General features: G+C 39.7%; 1 long non-coding RNA gene across 1 annotated transcript; it reads left to right on the top strand.

Moving 5' to 3' along the window:
• Positions 1-6,726: 6,726 nt before the first annotated feature.
• Positions 6,727-17,990, top strand: LOC116688029 (uncharacterized). Its single transcript, XR_004331684.1, has 4 exons — positions 6,727-6,736; positions 14,532-14,537; positions 16,218-16,228; positions 17,902-17,990. It is a non-coding gene; the product is annotated as an uncharacterized LOC116688029 (long non-coding RNA).
• Positions 17,991-23,630: the final 5,640 nt, after the last annotated feature.

Below are 23,630 nucleotides of genomic sequence, written 5' to 3'. Positions count from 1 at the left end.
TACTCATCCTCCAAAACATCCTTCTCTTTGAAAGAAAATTGTCAACATAAAAAAACCCAGTGACTTTCTTTACTTAAGACAAAAGAGAGAAACGTCTTCATGAATGATGGATTAACTACCCAAGTAGCTGTTAAATCACGGATAGAGAAGGATTTCAATTGTAATGCATATCAACTTATTATAACTTTCTTAGGAAAGTCAATGTTGCTGTAATGAAAGTTTTACATTATTCTTCAAACACACTTCAGGAGTTTAAGTTTTGGGAGATAACATTAGATGCCAGCTCATATGCAATGATGCATTGGAGAACAAAGGAAATGTATTCCTGCAAATTTGCCCCTGTTTCCTGATGTTTTCGCTGTAAAGTCATTTAATTATATCACATCTGAGGCGGTGAACGTACATCCACACGCATGCATTCCCACACGCAAATCATCTTACAGTACGTTACACACTGACATGTGGAGGAAGAAGGGGAAGGAAGGTAGGAAGGAAACTGTTGACGTTTAAATTGAAAATTGTTCGCATTTTTCTGCAATGTGAGTGTCTGAACTAGTCTGGGATTCAAAGAATGGAAAAGGATGGATGGGAGAGGAATAGGACGTGTATGGGTACCTGTTATAATTTACTTGTTTTAAACCAACATGTCACTATTTGTTAAGATAAGATAGTAATACTTTATTCATCCCACAGTGGGGAAATTCCCTTATTACAGCTGCAAAGTAAAAGCAACAAAAAAAGAAGTAAAACACACAAACAAACAGGCAAACAACAGACTACAGATTGTTGATATTTAAAAATATGCGTATCCTTTGCAGTTTTTAATGTCATTTACACATTGTTTTGTACAACTAACAATACATTTGTGACTTTTAAGGTAAAACTAAATAAAGAAACTTTTAAGGTTTATTGTCCATCAATGGAACAACAAGCCTGGTAGTGGGTCAAGTTAACCCAGTACTGCTTCTGTGCTACATTCATTATACTCATCCCAACTGGGTCAATGTTGATCCAGGGATTTTTAGTGTGCGGTGGTCTGTGACACGGCCCCCATGATGCTATATGCAGGCCAGACATGACAGAACTGTGCCAGTCTTCATGTGCCTCTTCATTTGGGTTGTATACAAGACATTCAGAAAACATCCCTGAAACCCTATCCCTTCTTCTGTTCATGTGCAAGACATATAAATACGTAAAAAATACACACACACACACACGCACGCACGCACGCACACACACACACACACACACGCACACACACACACACAGCTTTCCAGTCCCTCCCTCGGTGCGATCTTGTATCAAAGCAAACAAATGACATGCTGTCTTCTCCTCTCTCCCCCCACTGTCTGTCTTTTTTGATGTGTGGTTGTGTAAAATGACACGCCGTATCTCTCCAGCTGACATTATCACTCGCCGGCATGCTCACATCTTCCGGCCGCACGCCTTTCCCACAGGACTCCCTACAGCAGAGGCCTTTGTCTCCGAAAGCATCGCACACACATAGAAAGACGGGGAAAAGCCTCTATGATTTTACCTCTGTATTGTGTACTGTCAGTGACTGGTTCAGGGGATGATAGAGAAAGAGTCTAGGATGGAGGGATGGAGAGGAAGGATAAGATAGGATTGGCTTTCTTTAGCAACCTTTTTGGTGTATGTGTGTGTGTGTGTGGTGTGTGTGTGTGTGTGTGTGTGTGTGTGTGTGTGTGTGTGTGTGTGTGTGTGTGTGTGTGTGTTTTTGGAAGATGTGATTTGTGGCATTTTTAATGCAGAAGAGAGAGATGTAACCCGGAGAGCTCTGTCACATTAGTGCTGCCTTCAGTGTTAAGCTGACACATATAACAGCTCTGATACAATAACCAGCTCAAGACTCTATCATGCACAAGGCGATAGGTTGATAGAAGGCAGGGGAAAGTGTTTGTTTTAAAGGAACAAAATAGAAAAAGTAAAAAATAAAAAACAAAAAATTACAGTACAGAAATATATACAGAGTATGTGGCCTTTATGTTAAAAAAAAAAGAAATATGAAAATGTCAAAGAGCAAAAAAATAAAAGAAAGAAAAATTTAATTACAACCAGGTTAATAAAGCTACAACAGTCACATAAATCTCCACTCTGGCTGTAGAACTCCTTGACCTTTGTACTTTAAAGGAGCGACGATTGAAACACAAATCCATCAAATTAAAGCACTTTAATGTTTTTTAAATTGAAAGAACGTAACTTTTTTCATTTATTTCAAACAAGCTACCACCACCCCCCCCCCCCCCCCCCCCCCCGACACACACACCCACACACAACACACCCACACACACACACACACACACACACACATCATTCAAGAATGCCTCGCAGTTTTTTTTGTCCTCTTCAGATCTCTTTAGTAAATGACAAGTTCACTTATTAAAACATGAAAATAAAAACATTTAATGCCTGTAGTTTTCACAACCTTGGAGGCTTCACGCCATTGAATGCAATGTTTTTTTCATGTAAGTTTTGATCTGAAATTCACTATGACTGGTTGGGGACATTTACTGGATCTGTTTGTGTATGTGAACTGTGGTTGTGAAAGGCTCAATGATTTCTTTTGACCTGCACATCTCAGTTCCCAAGACTATTCATCTCCTCTTCTTTAGCTCCTTTCGCCGGCTTAAAGAAAACGCACCAAACAAGAATTAATGTCAGTGGTTTAACTAACAATGATGCAAGCAGGGGACTGTTTATGAATATAACTCACTTTTCCTTTTTGCACAAATGTCCTTGTGATTTGCTGTAAAATGGGCAAAAAATATGTCTCCAGCCTTTCAAATATGCATGCATTTAATCAGCTTTTCAGCTTGGGTTTAAAGTGCAATAACAACAAACTTAACTAAAAACTAAACTAACTTAAAAATTAAAACATCTGCAATTGGGCATAAAAAATTGTATGGATTGTAAAGAAAATTACATAAAGAGTCTTCACATGACTGAAAAAAACTCATAGATTTATGTAAATGATTAATGCTGATCCAAGGATTTATAGAATTTTAAATTGAAAAAAACAAATTTTCAGTGAAAACAAAAAAAACTTTTTTGTGACTATGACACTCAAATCTGGGAAGGTTAAGATGTTCATCACAGCAGCATGATAACAATTGCCATTACACATGTGAAAACGCATGTCTTTCATCATTACAGGTCACTTTATATGTGTGTGTTGTGTTGAGTGTGTGTGTGTGTGTGCACTGCAGAGAGAAAGAAAGAAAGAGAGAGAGATGATGAAGGGCATCAGAGGTTGTCAAATTGCCACGGTGCTTTTTGTCCTGTCAAACGATCACGTGATCCAGTCTTGAGTGAATTTCAATAATCATCCTGAAGGACTTTTCTTCTTGGGCCACATTCTGCTAAATGTATCTCTCATTCTAATTCCCCTTCACAATACGTCTGGCTCAGGCTACTCATCATGTCATTGGTCCCTTTTCTATTCCCCTGTGTTTGATTCTGACAAATACATGGATTATCGGCCAGGGGGATTTTTAAATATATGGCTAATGTGAGCTTTCATGCCTGTGCTTTAATCTGCTGAGTATTTAAAACCAATCTTAAAGAAGGGAGAAAACGCAGAGGTCAGGCTTTTTCTGCGCCCCGTGCCAGAGAAAAGAGAGGGAGCAAGATTGGGAGAGGGAGGCCACGTTAGAGTGAAAATGGAACTAAGGAAACGGAAGTAAGAGAAAAACAATAATTTCCTACTATTTAAATTCAAACCAGGATTAACTTTGGAATCGCAGGTATCAAACCTCATCTGGCAACAGTGCTAAGAGAACTCCCTGAAAGAAAGGAAACGTTGGTCTGTGTGTGTGTGTGTGTGTGTGTGTGTGTGTGTGTGTGAGAAAGAAAGAAAGACATAAAGGTGCTCGGGTAGGGGTCCATCCCTCTGCTTTTTCACTTATCTTGTGCCCTCCTATCCCAAGAAAAATTGGACGTAAAATGAGAAAATATATCTCTCTTTTATGGGGCAATGACAGTACGGAGAGGGATGAAAGCACCATCATGTATCTGTCCAGTACCTGCGCTGTCAGAGTGACATTTACTCATTTACAATTCAGACACTTTCTACTCCTTATTACTGTCTTTCTTCCACCTTTTCTTTCATCTTTCTTCTTGTTTCTGTTCTTCTCTTGTCCTCCTGTCTCCTGTCCTCTCTTGCCTCTTGTCATTTTGTGTACATATGAAAGGCAGACGGGGACTTTGGCAGCCACTCAAACAGTATTGAGTGTGTGTCTGTGTTGGTGCGTGTCAGCCTAAAGAGCAGAGGGTGATTTGCGGCATTACCTCTACAGCTTTAAACTGCATCAAGCAACTTACAGACCTTTTTATGACTGTAATATGAGGTACTTAACATATCACTGCCATAAAGTGCAACAGACGCAAGGGTTGAGGAACTTGCACACTCAGACACACATACACACATGTGTATGTTACTGAGGAGAGATGATGCTGGAGTTGGAGACAGATGTATGTATAAGCTGGGTGAAGTTTTTATGGTACAGACTCATGCGTCTCACCCTGGATAGTAAAGTGGGCCAAGGCTGATATCATCTGATACACTTGTTTGCTCGCCAACCATACAATCACAGTCCTTCCCTGCTGAGGAAGCATTCAAACTGCTATTTGAACATCAATGCAGCATGCAAATAACATTCACCATCCTTTTTCACATCAGATAAGATAACCCACAATGCTGCGTCTGGCAGTACAAAGATGTGTTTTGCATCCTAAGGCTACGCTGCTGTTACAAAACATCATAATGAGCCCTCTCAGCAAGTTCCCTTGGAAAAAAGAAGATGACAAACTTTGTGAGTATGTATGTATAGTGTGCATGTGTGTGTGTGTGTGTGTGTGTGTTCGTGTGCGTTAGTGTGTGTAAAAGCGCACAGAAACTTAATGGTTTGAGAGAAGGAGGGAGAGTGAGAGAGAAAGAGAGGATTAGAGAGGAGAGTGGAGGGGTGTTGTGGCCCTTTAATTTGGAAAGTTTGATGTGAATGACACACATCTGGCTCCCCTAGACGATGGATTTTGCTACACATGCAATATGGGAAAGTGATCCGTCCTTCCTTTTCTATCGTCTCCCTTCTGCAGTCCCCAGTCTCTTACCTCAGCCTTCAATATCATCAACATGCAACAATTTTTTTTTTCCTTGCCTCACGCTCACATCACTTCCTGCTTTCATGACTCCTTTAGCCGGTTTGAGCATAGACATAGAAACATAGATAGATATAGTTACTGTCTTATTGATAACTCATAGGTAGGTATTTGTCTATCACTGACAGTAGGAGAAATCACAGAAAAACTGAAACTAGCAAGGATTATCTCAACAAATGTCACGGCTGCTGAGCAATCCTGGAACTGTGGGTAGTTTCAGCATGCCCAGTACTTTTCCAACAGACCGGCACAACGTCTACAGCTAAGTTCACCTTCTGTGTGCTGAAGTTAATGCGTGTGCTTGTGACACTGTCTGCAACATGTAGACCATAGACTGTTATGATGTAGAACCTCTTTTTATTGTACTTCAGTTAGGTGGGATATATTGTCAATGTGCGTACGTGTGTGCGTGCGTGCGTGCATGCGTGTGTGTGTGTGTTTGTGCGTTCGATCACGTGCACAACTACAACACATTAATCGGAGATGGGATTGATGGATGCTGATAGTAAAGTACTGTACATACACAGTGTGTGTGGATATGGGAATAGAACCTGCCAACAACAATGTATCTACAGTATAACAAACAACACTTCTGTACAATACATTTGTAAGTTTACCTTTGAAGCATTTGAGGATGTGTAAGTGGTATGAGCATTGTGTTTCCTAAATAGCTGTAGCAAGTGCAGGTCACAGTAAATTCCCTTTGAGCTGAAGTGTAGCCATGGAGATCAATTGGAAGAGTTAAGTGAATGTTAAGGAAAAACAATCTGAAATTGGATTTCAATTAATGCATTATGTAGGGGTGAAACTTAATAGTTTAATGTTTTTACAGTGCAATTGAGATCACATATGAAAATGTTATTAGTAATTCGATGTATTATTTACCGCCAGAATGAAATAAAACTCACTGTATAATCTTAAACAAGGAAACCAACCAGAATAGTGGTCAACCTTTAGCTTTAGTTCCTCTGAAATGTTGCTCTTTTAAATCATCTAGCAGTGATTTAAAAGTTTGTTTCCGTCTTCTTTTTGATCCTCAAATGTTGCTTGAGCCTCAGCTCTCTAATGTGTGACTCGATCAGAGTCAAAGTCCTAATGATAATTCTATGAAATATAACACTTTTTGGGATCAACACTATACAACAGAACATGTGTATGTTGCAAAGGTGTTGTGGAAAATAACTGCTTTGTTACACTTATTTCTTGAGGTCAGCGGTTCATGAGATTGAGACAAATGCACAGGATCATCCCTTGCATCACCAGCTTGTGTTAATATCCTTGTTGACTTGGCTTTATTGGGCATCTTCAAATTAAGAAAGAAATCAATAGGAAACTAATCTAAATGGGACATTCACTTTCAATATTAGGTTTAGTGGTAATTATTTTAGTTATGCTAGCCAGAGATCATTTGTATGCTCATTATTCCAACCATTTCCCACCATATATTGACACTGTTTAGCACAAAGAACACGATGATCTTGTTATGGTTTGGTATTTTGTTTTATATTTTGTCCTTGTGATTGTGTTATTTTGTTGTTCTTGTATACAGTATGTTTTAGTCCTTGGTTGCTCCCTTGTCTTGTCTAGTTGTGGTTTCTGTCTTGGTCTCTTGTGAGTGTCTGTTTGTTCTGTTTCCTGTTTTATTTTGATAGTCTGGTTTTCTGTGCGTTCTTGTCTTTAGTTTTACTTCCTATGATTGCCCACTCTTGTGATTACCTGATGTCTTCCACCTGTTTTCCAGTCCTTGTGTCACCTGCCTCTTGTTATCTTGTTACCCTCTGTATTTAGTCTTGGTGTTCCCCTTGTCAGATTGTTTTAGTGTTCTACATACTGTTTTGGTTAGACTTCCTTGGCCTGGTTAGTGTTCCTGTGTTTTCTGTTTTTTTTACATGGACTTTATTTTTGGTTCCCGTTTTTTCCTGCTTGTTTCCAGGACTCTTTTGTTTTTGTGCATTTCTGGATTTATGAAATCATCAAAACTACCTTCAGTTTCCGCCTCTGCATTTTGGGTCCGCCATTCACCAACCTTCCACAACAGATCTGACGACTTGAAAATACATTAACCTTTTATAGATGGTCTGGAAAAGATGCAAAAACTGAAGGGATCAAACAAAATCACCCACATTGAAATGACAACTACAGAGAACTGTAGTATCATTGGGCTCAAAATCCTTCCGTCTGACAGCTATGGTCCTTATGTTCTTATTCCTGGATCTTTTGGGAACATTTGACAAAAACAAGGCCATCTTAAAATTATTTCTGGCATGTACTGTAGATGAATGATGGGTACAGTCAGTACATTTTGATAGCAGCTTAAATATGGTTTACTAGATCTAGCCTATATTATGGCAACCACACAGCTATACGTCAAATCCATAGACTGTATGTTAAAGGAGAATTCCAGTCAATTTCAACATGTAGCTCTGTAAACTTTGAGTGCTGTCAGTAGCAATAAAAATGAAAACAATCTATGCTGCCTACACTGTGCTATCCCCCTGCTAACGTTAGCACCCAACAGGCTTAAACAGGGCAAGTTTTAAGGGTGTTTTTAGCCTCTTAACATGTTCAAAATGTCATTACAAGTGCCTACCCATGTGCGGTGATTCCTTCCAAGTGAACACAGTGAATCTGACTGCAGTAGATGTGAAAGAAATGTATGAACGTTGTGCTAATTCAGCTCTGATTAGTTCCTGTGTTGACACTGCAAGGAGTGCTTTGGGACCATCTACAAACTACAACACAGAAAAGAGATACAAACATATTTACAAAAATAAGCATATGCTTATTTTTTTTAAAGTAAGTGCTGTTGTACAACTATTAGGAGACAAGTTATTATAGAGGTAGGTTAGGAGACACTACCTTATTTAATCATTAAATTGATAGCCTATATATTTTTGTTCTATCTCTAATCTACAGCTTTCATGCATTTCTTTCATCTACTGCAGTCAGATTTGCTGCGTTCACTCGGAAGGAATCACTTCACATGGGTAGGCACTTGTAATGACATGTTTACAATTTACAAACAACAGAGCTACGTGTTGAAATTGACCGGAATTCTCCTTTAATAGACAAAGCATGTTGCAAATGCGGAAGTCCCTTAATCCAACATTCAATCTGAATTCCAGCAGAGGGTGACACGTGTGGTTGCAAAAGGAAGTTGGTTTCTGTAGAAGTCTATGAGAAAGTGACCCACTTTTCACTTGGTTTATTTCCTCAGTAAACATTTTCATAATGAGTTTATGTTCTCAATTGCTAGTCTTCTGCAACAATGATGTTGATTGATTAATGATGAATGATGTTCATTTTTTGAATTATGATATTGCTGATTTTAAAATCAGCAATAAAGCAAAGGGCGTTTCAGGGTGTGGCTATGATGTGATTGCCAGTAACGTAGAATATAAGCAGCTCCTCCCTTTCGTCTAAAATTGTCCCATCCGCAACCAGGATGGCTGCACTAGTGATGGTAAACTCGACAACTCATAGCAGATCTCCAAAAACCAATGGGTGATGTCACACATGCTCTGTCCACAAATTTTACAGTCAATGGTCAAATCTCAAACACGGCATCTACATTTCTATATCTATAGTTTTGAATGTGCTGAGCTGTAGCACAACCTCTGGGCACTACTCTGTTGCATGAGACAAAATCGCAGCTCTGACCATCACACTCCAAAAAACTCACAAGATTTTCACCCTCACTTTTGACTCTAATATGATTTGCTGATTGATATTTTATATTTAAGTTTGTACCAAGTGGTGTAAGAAATACTTCTTTCTTACTTTACTGGAGTAAAAGTAGAAAGAACACAGTGTAGAAATACTCAGTTACAAGAAAAAGTCATGAATTCAAAATCTTGATTAGTATTAGCACCAAAATATCCTTAAAGCATCAAAAGTAAACCCATTTCAAAATAATGTGCATTATATTAGTAGCAATATGTTACATCACTTTAATGTTGCAACTTGTTAAAGTGGAGCTAATTTTAAGTACTTAATATACTGCTGGGTAGCTGGTGAATTTAACAGAGCCAGTAGTTAACAGTCATGAGAGAATCACAAATCTCTATGGAATTAATCTTGCTTTGCCAGACCTTCCTCCACATCTCTGTGAAAGAAGGTCTGGGTAGTTCACACAGCATTCGGGGATGGGAGAAAAACGTGCTCTGGTTTATTGGCATTTTTTTTTAAACCTATCAGAATCGTCATGGGCGGCACTATGCAGCAAAATAGTTAATAGATTGTTATTACACTGTATTAATACAGTCATGTGTTTATTTAGTTTAAAATGACTTGTTAGGTTACTAGAAGAAGACAATGACACTCTAAACTATTTTTTTCTATGTCAGAACTTTGTCCCTCCAAGTTGTCATCCATTATTTATGTCACACTATATGTGTTATTCTATTAAATGATTTACTGATTTCTTTCTAATAGCCATAACCATATTTCTCTTGGACTGAACAACTGTGTGAGACTGTGTATATTCTGAACCAAACAGGGGTCAATGTATCTGACCAGCTTCTAATTTCCTCATGCAATCCATCTCATCATACAACACTTTTTGGCATCTCTATCCATTCTTAAATTATATTATTTTAATATACAATTCAGCACAATTTAGCTTGAACCTAATATTGTTTTAATTTAAAATCGATATGATTAGATATTTTTTAATTCTTCATGAAGATAAGTGTAACTATTTACTCAATTTTTGAGCAACAAGTTGGATATGTCCAAGAAGATTATGGGCCCTATTTTAACGATCTATTTATGGCGTGTCCAAATCCACTTTTTCTAATTTGACGTTGTAAAAAAAAGGTCTGTGCAGCAGGTGCCTGGTTCAAAAGGGTTATATTCAGTGTCTTTATTAATTCATAGGTGTGTTTTGGGTGTAACATGCAATAAACCAATCAGAGTGTCATCTCCCATTCCCTTTAAAAGCCAAGTTTGTGTGTACCTTGGCGCATTGCTATTATAATGGCGGATTTGCACACGTGATATTTTTATTTGTATGCAAAACTATATTCTTTTGCATGTTTGTGTGCTGCTGCGCTCCCCTATGTATGTGTATAACAAGCATAGTTTGCACACACTGTGCATAAGTCTAAGCACATTTTACTAATTCGCTGTTAAAATAACAATGAACTTCCCGCTGCCTCAAGATAGAAATACGCCAAGAATTCACCTGAGCGCACCTCCCTGTAAGACCAGCACACCCATGGGCGCAATGATGGGCACACGTGCATTTGCTATTTAAACAACGTGGGCGCGGGACAGGAAACTGACAACTGCATCGATCTTAAACTAGCAAAGACACTCGCGTCTGTGGTGCAAGATAGGGTCCTATGTCTACTACTATACCATATAATACACACTGTAAAAACAATACTGTATTGGTGTTGATATACTGGGAAATTAGTTGGCATGTCTGCAAGAAGGATTTAATATAACTGAAATGCTGCCAACTCTATTGTTTCACACATTTCCTGAGTGAGTGTTATCCATCTGAGTTTAAAAAAAATTAACAATAGGATATATGTGATATGGCCTCATATTTCACATTATTGTAATTAACACTGCCTATGCTTCAGTAATTGCCTTCAGGGAACAGAAGTCCAAGACCAGTGTGGTTTGGAAGTAGTGTCATATAGTAAAGTCTTATGTCCCTGTGTGTTTTGGAGATTGCAAATGAAATGCAAGATTTAAAATGGTACATGGGCCTGAGTCTGGGTGACACAAGAAGTAAAGATGGCTGCAGAAAAGGCCTGACAGAATATGACATAGTATCTGTGGATGCCAATGGTTCAGTATGATTAAGCAGAACATGATGAGCTTCTTCAACATAATTTGAACACTTGGATGCTAGTTGCCGTAAACTGTGACTTAGTTCTGTGTGTTACTGGCCATCTTTTTCAAATGTAAATGTGCTGTATTCATATAGTGCTTTTCTAGTCTTAACGACTACTCAAAGCGCTTTTACATTATACAGGAAATATTCACCATTCACACACATTCATACACTGTGGCAGAGGCTTCCGTACAAGGTGCCACCTGCTCATCCGATAAACACTCACACTCCGGGGGCAACTCGGGATTCAGTGTCTTGCCCAAGGACACTTCGACATGGGACTGCAGGGCAAGGGATCAAACCAACAACCTTCCGATTGGCAGGCAACCGCTCTACCACTGAGCCACAGCCGCCCCATGTTGGCTGATCTGATCTGGGGTGACGGAAATTAAGAAACCTGGTGTGAAAGTCGTGAAAAAAACATTTGTAACATTTTGCTTAAGAAATGTACGTGACCTGTCAGGAGAAGAGTATTGTCACATTTGTAACACAATACACAATGGGAATAGAAAGGCGTTCAACCTTCATAAAATGTCTGCATAAGAAAGTTCCAATCAATAACTGTGCCATGACCTCCCAGCCCTTGGAGAGAGTTTTCAATCTTGGCCACAATGATGGGCAACACAAAAATATGCACACAGAACTGCTTGAACATCTATGTCTACAGACACACAGACACAGACACACACACACACACAAAACAACTGGCCTCGAACCATGGCGTGCACGATAGAATGTGTTATATTTATTATCAGTCTACATTTTAGGAGACTCCAAACCGTAAGAAAGGCAGTATTGTATATTCAGATATTCAGTGTAGAGGGTGTGTGCACTTTTTAAAATGCATTGTATGTAGACCATGATTCATTCAAACACAACTCTTTACAGTAAAAGTGCAGTCAGGCTGGTGGGTGTACTTGAGCTGTGATCAGACAAAAACACATACACATACAAGCTTTGTTCACTAACAGGTGGAGCAGCAGGTGCAGCCAAATTGTAGAACATGTTGTTCCACTAAAGCAAGGAGAAGACTTCAATTTGGAATTTGGTATGTAAGACTGAACCAACAGAACCAATCACCAAGGATCCACTCAAAGCTTCCTATAAAAAATGCATTGGTCATCATATTGGTTCATTTGGTAATCTAAATCATAGCGACTACGTTAAATTATACAGATAAATAAAGAACAATAAACCTTCAGAAGGTACAGATGAAGTGTTCAAAAATTATGCCAACTCGCCTGCTGAACCCAAATTAGATACTCAGCTGATATGAAACTGGTTTCTAACAATACTCAGCATGATATTTCAATAATGATGCTCTGCAGTTTCTTCCAGCTATCAACTGGAGATTGACTACTATTTTGAGGTCAGCTTCAGAGGACAGGATTAGTTGATCATTAGAAAAACAGTTTTTCAAGCTGATGACGTGCCCTTGAGTTTCAGAGAATTTTGAAAGTTTTATCAAGCATTCTGTGGCAACAGAGGGTGATGTTAAATGACAGAAAAGACAACTCTTTGAGATAACTGTACGGTTACTGTAATGAAATGTGTTGTATTTTGCTTGGAGTAAAAATAAATGTTTGTCAATATTTTGTGTATTTTATAAATGTTTGGTTTCATAAAGATTTAGTATTGACCCATTATCCCACAAAAATAAAAGGGGGAGCATTGAGAAATACAGTGCAGTATAACATGCATAACATGGTGAACTTGATCAATTGTATTCAAATGTGACATCTATGTTCTTAATAAGTCCTCATTCAAGTACACTAATGATGGAAGCAATACACCAGATCTCTTGAGAGCAAATCAGAATTTTTATTTTTATAAATGAGTTTTCATCATGTCCACTGTAACCTCTTGTGCCTCTCCTCATCTTGGCCCAGAGAGCTCTCCTCTGGAGTAGATTGTGTGACATCCATAAGCTTCTCTGTCAATCTACAGACGCCTGGCCTTGAAGTCAGTGTCCATTTGGCACTGCGTCCACACTAATGGATTTGTAAACATCAGGACCAACATGTCCACACACACCTCTACACACACGCATACAATTTCTCTCTGTCACACTCACTCACTCCCACACCTGTGTCCAGATGATTATGGGGCCATAAGGTGCCCTCTGACTCCATCAGCACAAAGGTAATCCTGTTGCTCCAGAGAAGAATCACCAGGCCTTTTTCAGTTTTCTTACTCAAACATAATTCTCCCCATTTGGCATTTTGACATCATATCTTCAGTCTCCTCAGTCACCCACACAACAGTTTTCATTCTTTCTACCTGTCCAAAACATGGCCATAATAACTTTATTTTATTTTTTCTCCCTCGCTCCAGTGCACAACATTCAACCCTTACCTCTCTATTCTCTTTTTAATGTCTTTTTTGTCCTCCTCTGCTTTTTTCTTTCTTTTTTCTGACTTCCAAGGTCAGACAGGACAAACAATGGCACTGGTGTCTGTCTGAATGTGGCTCGCTACCCACTGCCACTGCCGCAGTTGCCCTGGCAACGCACTAACCATTAATTTTCAATTAAAGCAGACAAAGAGATGACAGCTCAGGGTCCATGGAAGATGTCAAGAAGCAGTATTAATATACGACAAGTGAGCATAATTGTGTGTCTATTTTCCTCAGCTCTCATCTATGCTATCAGTGAAATGTGAAAGCGGCAGATAATTTGAGGGTGTGGGAGACGCCGGCCACTGTTTTCTTTTAAACAAGACGCCTCTGATGTATCTCTGTGAAAAATATGGCATTCATCATTACCTTTATGAATATTTTGTCAGGGATGTTATTATTTTCATTATCACTCTATCACAAAGATGTTATTTCAGATGCGATTCACATGCTGACACACACACACACACACACACACACACACACACACACACACACACACACACACACATATACACACACACCTGTAGGCTTAATGTTGTGCAAGGACACATCGCTGACTGTATTTTGTAGGTTGATATTTGATTTCCATTATCCAACCAGTACGATGAGACCTCCAACTCATGCAAATGTGAAAGTTTCTCTCCATCTCAAAACACACACAAATCCACGCATCAACACGTAGCCTACTAATAGACGTATGCACACACATGCAAGGCCAATGCAGAGCTCAAACCTCACACACAGTGGAGCTTTGGAAAGTACAGAGAAAATTATGCACAACAATTAAGTATTGGGAATTAGAAAATATGGAGAAATATTTGATCAGCAATAGGGAGTGAGGCAGAGATAGATAGAGGTACAGGTAAAGAAAAATTTGAGGGGAAAAACAAGGACAAAAATACCATGTAATCTGATGCGCATTGTGTCTACCTCACGTCTTACCTGGATTTCACACAAAACCACAAACACACCTTGCATAGCAGTTGGATTCTCTAGATATCACGTGATCACGCAGAAATCGTGGCATCACATGTGAAACGAAAATCCACCTTGCGAAGTGTCAAGTATACGCATTTGTGTCCGAACAGCAACAGGCCAAACTCATAAGCGTCCTGTGAGGAGCTATTGGCGGCTACGGCCAAAGTTTAGGTGTGTGCGATGGCCGCAACTGTTCAAAACAACAATGACGGATGTGATAGACAGATGGTTCATCAAATCACATGCCAGGTATTTTAATTTTAAAGCGCCTGCCCTTTTCCAAACAGTTTCCAATGATGGATTTTAGATGGTGTAACAAACCATCTGGCATGTCAGGTTAACAAACACATGCTTTTGAAACAAATCATACAATATCTGATCAGACCACGTGTGTGTGTGCGTGTGCTGTGTGGGATGGGGTACAAACAGGTTACAAGTGTGCCTGCCACAGCATGGTTGAGTAAGCTGTCATACGCCAGGTCAGATAAGGCCCAGCGTAGACGCTTTGTTATATTGTATGAGGTAAAACAGTGTGTAATGGAGGGTATTGATAATTGTTTTCTCTGTGTGTGTATGTGTGTCTGTGTGTGTGTGTGTGTATGTGTGTGTGTGTGCATGTGCATGTGCATGTGTGTGCGTGCTTGATGTAAGTGTGTGGGTGTTTACGTCTATGTGAGGAAAGTATATTTGGAGATAACGTGAAAATAAAAGTCTGACGACAGGAGAAGAGAATGAAACATGAAGAGAAATAAAGCTGCTGAAGCTTGTTGTCCAGATCTTTGTAAAACTGATCTTGTTTTCTTCTCCCACAAACACTCTCTCCCTTTACTGACTGTGTTCCCTTACCTCTTCCTATCACCATAACAAAACCCCGCTTTTATCCTCACTCACCCCCACTTCTCTTTCATCCAAAACTGTCGCTCTGACCCTCCCTCCCTCTCTTTCTGCCCGCTGCTGAGTGTGCCCCTTAAATCACACAGTCCCTAAACTGCCCCATAAAAGATGGCAGGTTCTCCCCTACCTCCCTCCTCTTCTCCCCCTCTCCTCCCCTCTGTCTCCACACATTACTGCTTTAATTAAGGTAATTACTTTCAGAGTAGTACTAATCGGATCCTCTTCTCTCCTGGCGCACATGCACGCTCATGCACATGCACACACACACACACACACACACACACACACAAGCAAGAAGCAATTTACTCCTGCACAGTGTTGTATATGCACGTCCTGGCAGGGGTGTAAAACTGAACCCTGACCTAATTTTAGGTCTAAAGCTGGACCATAACTAATGATAAAAGTCTAAGAAGATGCTTGTCTCCACACCTGTAATAAGCAGAAACACATCAATCATAACATTTTCCATTGTAGATGAAAACCAAGCAGAAAAGCCAACCTCCAGATCTGCTCATCAACTGCACTCATTCTTAAATACTGTGAATTATTAAACACCCATTAGGTCCTACGTACTGTACGTCTAATTAAACTAGACCGTTCCTTTAATATAATATTATTTGACTCACATGCTTTAAGAGCTCTCCTGCTTTATTTCTTTCAGACATTCTCACTGCAACAGAAGTCTTGTAACATTTGTATGTTGTCAGTTTTACATTTACATAACAGATTTTTGTTGAAATTTTAATTAATGTCCACATGTGAAACTAGCAGAAATCTGGTAATGTAATCATGCAGAACAAAAACGCTGAATCAAAAAGCTGCTCATTCTGACAAAAGAAAAATTAACAGTGAAAGAGAAATTTAAAAAACGGTGATTGTGTCACTTTCAGTAGACATTGGTTGATTACCAATGTTTTGACAGCTTCATAAAAGGTAAGGGGAAAAAAGTCAGATTCTACAAACCAAACATGCTTGCAGTTTGGAATATTTGTGTGTATTGCTGTGTCAAAACTTGACATGGAATATTATTTCTTGGGATCCTGAGGATTTATTTAGGTTTCATCTAGCTGTTGCAATGTAAGCAGTGAAAGGTTAAGAAAAGTATTTGTTGTCAACGAATGATCAAGAAGAACTGAGACAAATGCATTTCCAAATAATTGCAAAGTTCAAGAAATTTTCACGCACCTGATCTTGGTCACATTTAAGGTGGGACGACAGAGGGAGGCCTATACTATGAACCCCAGCACGCACTGTACAAATGTTTTGCTCCAGGCATCTTTTTTTTTTTTTTACTGATGGATAAGGAAGCAGACACCAACTGGCTGCTAAGTTTAATTCAGATCTTAAGATGTACAACTGGTCTGTCACAGGAGACTCAGGAGTCTTCTTCTTCCGCCACCATCCCCCTCTCTTCTTCCCCCAAAGGCACCTTGACTGATAATGAGAGAGGGACTGCAGGTACGGCTCAGACTCAGGGGGGTTTCAATTAACGCCCTGCAGATTAATAAAGAGTAATACGGTGTACTGCGTTCATGTGTGTGCACGTGTCTTTTGCATGTGTTCATGTGTATGTGCGTCCGTGTGTGGTTAAAAGACCCCCGTTGCTCAGCGTGGTGGAGAGAACGAAAAGGGAAAAGGGCTATGAAAAGGCATTGGCAGACTGTGGTGTGGAAGACCCTTTGGAGCACAGCTCTGATTGGGTATTTTCCCAAGGATTTTTAATTGGTCATCTGCTTCGTGTCACCACAGTATGATAACCAGCAGGAGACCTGCGGTCATTTTAATTGTATGTGCACAAAGAAAAAACAGACATGCATGTCCATACCTAAAACAGTGGCAACCCAGACTGATCTCATGAAATGGTGTATGTATGACACATATGCCATTATTGGCGTGTTATCAAGAGACATACTCGCTTTTTAGCATGTATATCAACGCCATTTGGCCTCCATTAACTTACATTACCTTGAGATTGCATGTGAATTTTCGCCGTAGCGAGTAGTATGAAAGGGAAAAAATTTGCGTAAAGAAGTTGGTTGGGGTGGTGGCGTTTCCTTGTCCCGCGTGTCACGTTTCCTAAAGTCAACCGTAACTTTCTTCTATTACTAAAGCCAACCTTGTTATTATTTCCAAAACCAAACCGGTTCTTCTTGTCCTTAACTATAGTTTTCTTCTTGTGATAACACATTCTTCTTGTGATAACAGGCCAGGTGTTTTTTTATTTATTTTTAATCTGTTTATTGATCCTCAATGAGGAAATTACAATTTACACTCTGTGTCCAAACTTTGTTAGTAAACACACACAGTCCTGAACTACACACACACACATGCTCAGGATCTATACATGCACTAATGGAGAGATGTCAGAGTGAGTAGGCTGCCAGCTGAACCAGCACCCTGAGCGGTTGGGGGGGTACGGTGCCTTGCTCAACAGCACCTGGCAGTGCCCAGGAGGTGAAGTAGCATCTCTCCAGCCACCAATCCACACTCCCTACTTTTTGGTCCATACGGGGACTTGAACCAGTGACCCTTCGGTTCCCAACCCAACTCCCTATGGGCTGAGCTACTGCCACCCATGTTTGTATGTGTACACCCACTATATACAGCATAGACATACATGCGGATAGCTCAAAATGAGTACAGATAACAAGCCACTTGGCTTAAGAAATTTGGCATGTAAATTTACGCAAAGTCATAATGTTGGGAAAACAAGACTGCAGAAATAATACAAAAACAAACCTTGTTGCATATCAATAAAGTCATTCAAACTATCTAAATCCAAATTTAGATACTGTTCATGGTCAACATTTTCTCAGCAACAGCCATTTAATATATTTACATTCAATAATTACCTTTACAGAGTAGATTGGTGGGGTCCGCTCTTCACGCTGGATTCAAATTGCCTACTTAAGCATGGGAATGATGCAAGCATTAAATGAAGCGTTACTGTTTCTAATTGTTTCTCATTGATGTCAGCCTCAGTGTTTACTGTTTTTTCTTCCATAACAGAGCTTTATTAAGTTACTCCGAATAAAAAACATACATTCTTAATACTGCGGCTTCAGATTTAAAAGGATTCAATAGGCAAAAACATTTCTTTCTTTTAAAGCAGTTTTAGGAAACACAATACATTGGTCACAGATGTTAGAGCTGGCCATTATCGTTCATCCAAAATGCATCTACAAAACAAGAAAAAGGTCATAATCTGCACGTTTTAGACAGCAAATGATTTTAAATATTGCAGGAAATAACAGAACTAGAAGGAGTAACATGTTGCAGGTGACAGGCGGCACACTTCAAACTCAAAAAAGTAACCACAAATTAATTGTTTGGCTACATTGTAAACAGATACAGCAGCTACTCTTCTGCTGCATTTCAGAGAAAAGCAGCTGCTCAAGGAGATTTGAAATTCTTTATTAGGAATAACCCCTTGAGATTTAGCATCTTGTTTTCGAGGGGGTCCTTAAAGGCAAGAAAGCAAAATTAGACGAGACAATTAACAAAACAACTTGAAGGGACCTAAAAAAAAAAAAAAAACATGCATCAGAAACATACACACATACTGACAGACAAAAGCTCTCCATCACACCAAAACCACCCATATCCCCCCATTCCAACCATTACATATTAGACAATAAACAGTTACGGTCATTAATATAGACGAGTTGAGAAAAGAAAAAACAAATAAATAAATAAAAATAAGAAGGTTTGCTCAATAATTCTGGGACTTTAGTATTAAGCTGTACCTGCTGTTATCACCAGTAACCATGAAAATTACATCTTTTAGCTTTAGGCCCCTGTTTGGATATACTATATACTGTATACTAAACGATACATACAGAAATCGTTAAATGTTAAACATGTATACAGTTTGGTAAATAAAAATATCCAGTGGCTCATATGCTAAAGTTCCACCCGTGAGACTGCAGCTACCACCCCTGAGTATTAGTTTAGTTTAGTTTAGTTTATAATGTCTTGGACAGTCCCCTATAATTAACTGTACAGTAAAAGGAGCAGCTTTAGCGTCTACGACTAATTTCCAACTGTAGTCCCCGGCCAGCTGTCAATAGGTATCCTAAAATGCAAAAATAGTATACTGTATACTACTACTACTACTACTACTATAATAAAGTAAATTACATTCATAATTACATTAGGCCTAGGCAAAAAGGGTGGAGTAGGGTGAATCGATTTGTGTTTATAATGCTCAAAGCATCTAAAAACATTACATTGGGAGAAAATACATCTAACAATGAAGCACAACAGCAATGTGAATACCACTAAAAACCTCACTGTACATAGGTGAAAACAATACACTGTTCACATCTGTGGACTATCCACAGTAAAAGGGAAATTGTTTTCATCTCCTTTTTATTGGGGTGGTGGTGGTGGGAGAGGTTTCAACACTTTGGCAAGCAAAAGCAAAACTATCTGCATGGCCTAACACAACTATAGAAATATGTTTTTGTAATTACTGTGATCTGACCCCTTAAATAGAGGCCTGTCTGAGTGCTAAAATATGATGTTGTGTTTGTCTGGTGACACTCCCTGTTGCTTTTCCCATGGTGCCTAATAGAGGCTAAATAAACATTCACACAAACAAAACCACACAAACTCTGCTGCATGTCACTAAAGCATATTTGTGCTCAGAGTTGATTCATCTGAGCTCAACCAGTTTCACACTGGCCGCAGCCTCTGCTTACCTTGTTCGATCAGTCTCTCTCTACCCTGTCTCTTTCTCTCTCTATAAAGTACAGTAAAGGAATGCACCTGCAGCTATCTCTGTCTATATTAATCTCTCCATGTTGAATACACTACTTACAAAGGCCAAAAGTTAAGACACTCAGTCTTTTCAGCATTTTCGTAATCCCTGATTGTGTTTGCAAAAGCACAGTTACAAGTTTTATTCATTCACTGTTAACCTAGATTGACTATGCACCATCAAACCTGGAAGCTTTTGTCTCAACCACGTAGCACGCCCTGAATTTCTCAAGCATGCAGGACAAATATTTACATTTGCAAGAACTGGATGTGAGGTATGTTGTTATTGGTAGAAGAGAGGGCATTTGTTGTATTTGCTGTGTCTGTGTGAACATTTTTTATGTGAATATCTGTGTAGTTCTGAGAAACTATACACAGTGTATAGGCCTGCAGATCTGAAGCACAGATAACACCTGACATGTGTGGTGTGTGCGTGAGAAGGGCTTGGCGTGTTCTAACCTTGATTTATGGTGTAATGTGCTTTTTTTCTCTGCTGTGTGTCTGTGAGTGAATGTTAGGGGGTGAAAAGGACGATTTCAGGTACCCTGCGGCTTGTTACATGTATGTGAAAACAAAGTCCCGGGCCCCTGGGACAAGCAGCTGCAAGAATGATTGAGTGACACATGACTCCACCCTGATGCATTTCACACTGGCATATATAGGAATGAGGAATGTATCGAGGGCCGTTTAAATGTCAACAAATACCATAAAGCATTTGAACGAAAAAAGCTGTGAGTAATATTCAAATAATACAGTGTGATGCAGCACAGAGGTGTCTATTCTTCAGCAAGTTGGTGCATATGCATGCAGAGACAGCACCTGACAGACAGGCGGAGAGCTGGAAACTAGTCAATCAAACAGAGACCAGATTAGTGAGTGGCTGGAACCTCGCCTCTTCTTTGGTGATGGTGAAAAACAGAAGATGTGACAACACGGAGGACAAAGCATGACAGGGCACAGTGTGGAGGAGAGCAAATCACTCAGTCTTCAAGCGCCTGTTGATTAGACATTCTACAGCCTTCTCCATCTTCGTTAGGCTTTAATTAATTCATAATACTGAAACAAATTACCTTTGCACGGATGAAAATTACACCTAAATGTGGCATGGCAGTTTGGCATTTGGTGATTAAATTATCTCTGGAGATTGTGGGAGTTTGATAGAGCAGCGTTGTCTTGATGGAGTCGTGCAACATTATTAAGTTTGAAATAACAATCCTCGTGTTTCCTACTTTCCTGGGACCAAAGAAGAGGAGAGGGGAGGAGAGGAGAGGAGACGAGAGGAGACGAGAGGAGACGAGAGGAAAAGGTCTGTTGCATTTAAACATGTTGGCTTTAGATAATAAGGAAAACCTTTGATTTAACTTTTTAAAGGGGCTGAATAAATTGTGACACGCACAGGTTTTTTTTTTTTTTTTAAATCCACTTTTACCTGAAAACTGACTTATCACACAGAAAGTGCAGATAGTGCCCCATCCAAGTCAAAATGTGTGTCTTTATCAAAACCCACCTCAATGGCTTTGTTCACCAGACCACCAGTGAGGGGAATTCTCTACAGACAATTATATATAATAATAGAAAAATATATACAATAAGAATACTTCCTCACGACAATACAATAAAACAGGCTCAGAGCCAGAAAGAAAGCAGGAGAGCTCAGCTTTGAAGAATGATAACAGAGTTAAGGAATAGAATGGCCAGGAGACTTTTCTTCTCTTTTTATAGGTTATAGATTAAGGTAAGCAGATAGCCGCACAGCTTTATCTTTGTCTGAGCTACTCTGTTGCTACTCGAGTTGGAAGCTTAAACGAAGCAACGCAACAGCTCCTGTATAGTCTTATCCTGCCTTTGTCCAGGACTGGATGCCAAGAAAACATTAGTTATCATGTGTAGATGCTGCAGATGCAACATTATATCTGTGCTGACAAAACGCAATGTCCACGGGTTAAATAGTACACATTTACTATGAATAAAGATTTTATATACACAATAATGTACAGTGTCTGAGACAGTGACATAATTATTGACAGGTAAAGGTTAGTGATGAAGCCATTGCTTCAGCCTCTAGGATTCCTCCAATACCATTGTCATTGTACAGTGTATACTCACTACATATGAGGGCAACTTCTTGTTTTAATATTGTTTAATTTTTGTTATTTTACAATATTTGGCTTTTTTATCATGTCCTATTCTGTTTCTTATCTTGCTCTTTTTTCCTTGGCTGCAGTAACACTGCAATTTCCCTTTTCCCCCTAGATGACTAAAGTACTCCATCTATGATCTATCAAAAATAATTAAGCAAACAGAAAGGAAAAAATGCCTAAACGCACTAGCTTGGATGTAAGGCATCAGTTTTATTCACAAGGTCTAGGTTTAGCAAGGTTTAGCAAACAGTGCAATTGAGTAAATCACAATGCAGCACACAAAAAGAACAGTAAGCTGATTGCTCACATACTGTGTGTGTGTATGTGTGCTTGTTTGTACTGTACATGTGTTTGTGCACAATATCTTGTTTGCCTCTCGCTAAAGGCATTGTAGAGAAAAACCTCCTCGCAGGCAATAGGAGCCTCCGTGTCAATTATCCTGCCCTGAACCTGCGATCTCCTCCCTTTTCTCCCTCTCTCCTCCCTGCCTCCCACCATCCTCAGCTACTCTAATAGGCCCTCTCTCAGGATGATGAGAGGACATGCTCTCCTCTGATGGCAGCGCAGCACAGCTCACAATGCTCTGTGTCAGGGCAAGATTAAGACGGGGCAGAGGGAAAAACATTCCCATCAGACGTGGAGGGCTCTGTGTGTATGTGTGTGTGTGTGTGTGTGTGTACTGACAGGTATTAGACTCAGGTATTGTTGCTTTCTCAAAGAGAACATGCCAAACACAGGGGTGAGATACTAATAAACACAGACATGAATACAAACCTCTTTACTACAAAGTGAGCACGCACGCACGCACACACACACACACACACACACACACACACCACCACACACAAGAAGGATGAGCAGAGAAAGCGATGAAACTCAGAAGAGAGAGGGAGAGAGAGAGAGACATAGAAAGAGCGATAGATAGAGAGAGAAAGAGGGAGAGAGATGTATAAACTGTCAACACTGTCATGGAAAATGGTCCTCAAATTAAGCCGACCGTGTGGTTCTACAAGGGACTCTGGGAAATTGCCTTTTATCGCTTCCCAAACAATGGGCCGTCTGACAGCGTTGCGTATGATAACACGCACACATGCATGCACACAAGTCTGACAGTGCTATGCCCGATAACTCAGCCAGCCGCTATTTACATTATTCCTCCACCGAGCCTCCCACTCTTGCACCCTCCCTCTGTCTTCTTCAGCGACTTTTACTGTCCTCAACAGCCGCACACTTTCATGTGGTTAATATCATGCAAAATAACAGCTTCTTATTTTCCTGCTGGCCCCCCACCCGCCCCTCCGCATCCCATCTTTAATGGGGGCTAAGCGCTGTAAGCTGGCTGAGCGCGAGGGCCTCTTATACACACACTATTGTGGTTATCTCTCCTCTCTGTTTATCATTGTTATTATTATTAATGCTCTGCCGTAACCGCA

Source organism: Etheostoma spectabile, chromosome 4, assembly GCF_008692095.1.
Source record: "Etheostoma spectabile isolate EspeVRDwgs_2016 chromosome 4, UIUC_Espe_1.0, whole genome shotgun sequence".
Taxonomy (NCBI): Eukaryota; Metazoa; Chordata; class Actinopteri; order Perciformes; family Percidae; genus Etheostoma; species Etheostoma spectabile.
This window is presented reverse-complemented; position numbering and strand designations above follow the sequence as displayed.